Source organism: Ipomoea triloba, chromosome 13, assembly GCF_003576645.1.
Source record: "Ipomoea triloba cultivar NCNSP0323 chromosome 13, ASM357664v1".
NCBI classification, from domain to species: domain Eukaryota; kingdom Viridiplantae; phylum Streptophyta; class Magnoliopsida; order Solanales; family Convolvulaceae; genus Ipomoea; species Ipomoea triloba.
Window position 1 is genome coordinate 11,619,380 of NC_044928.1, and position 273 is coordinate 11,619,652.

Genomic DNA, 273 nt, shown 5'->3' on the forward strand with positions numbered 1-273 from the left:
TATCGAGGTATCATCGGATCTCTTCTCTATTTAACTGCTAGTAGACCAGATATATCCTTTGCAGTAGGTGTATGTGCTAGGTTTCAGGCAAGTCCTAAGGAAAGTCACTTAAATGCATCTAAAAGGATTCTCAGATATCTCAAAGGTACACAAAGTGTTGGACTTTGGTATTCGAGAGGTGGATCTTTCGAACTTATGGGTTATTCAGATGCGGACTTTGCCGGCTGTAAGATAGATCGAAAAAGCACATCAGGGACATGTCAGTTTCTAGGT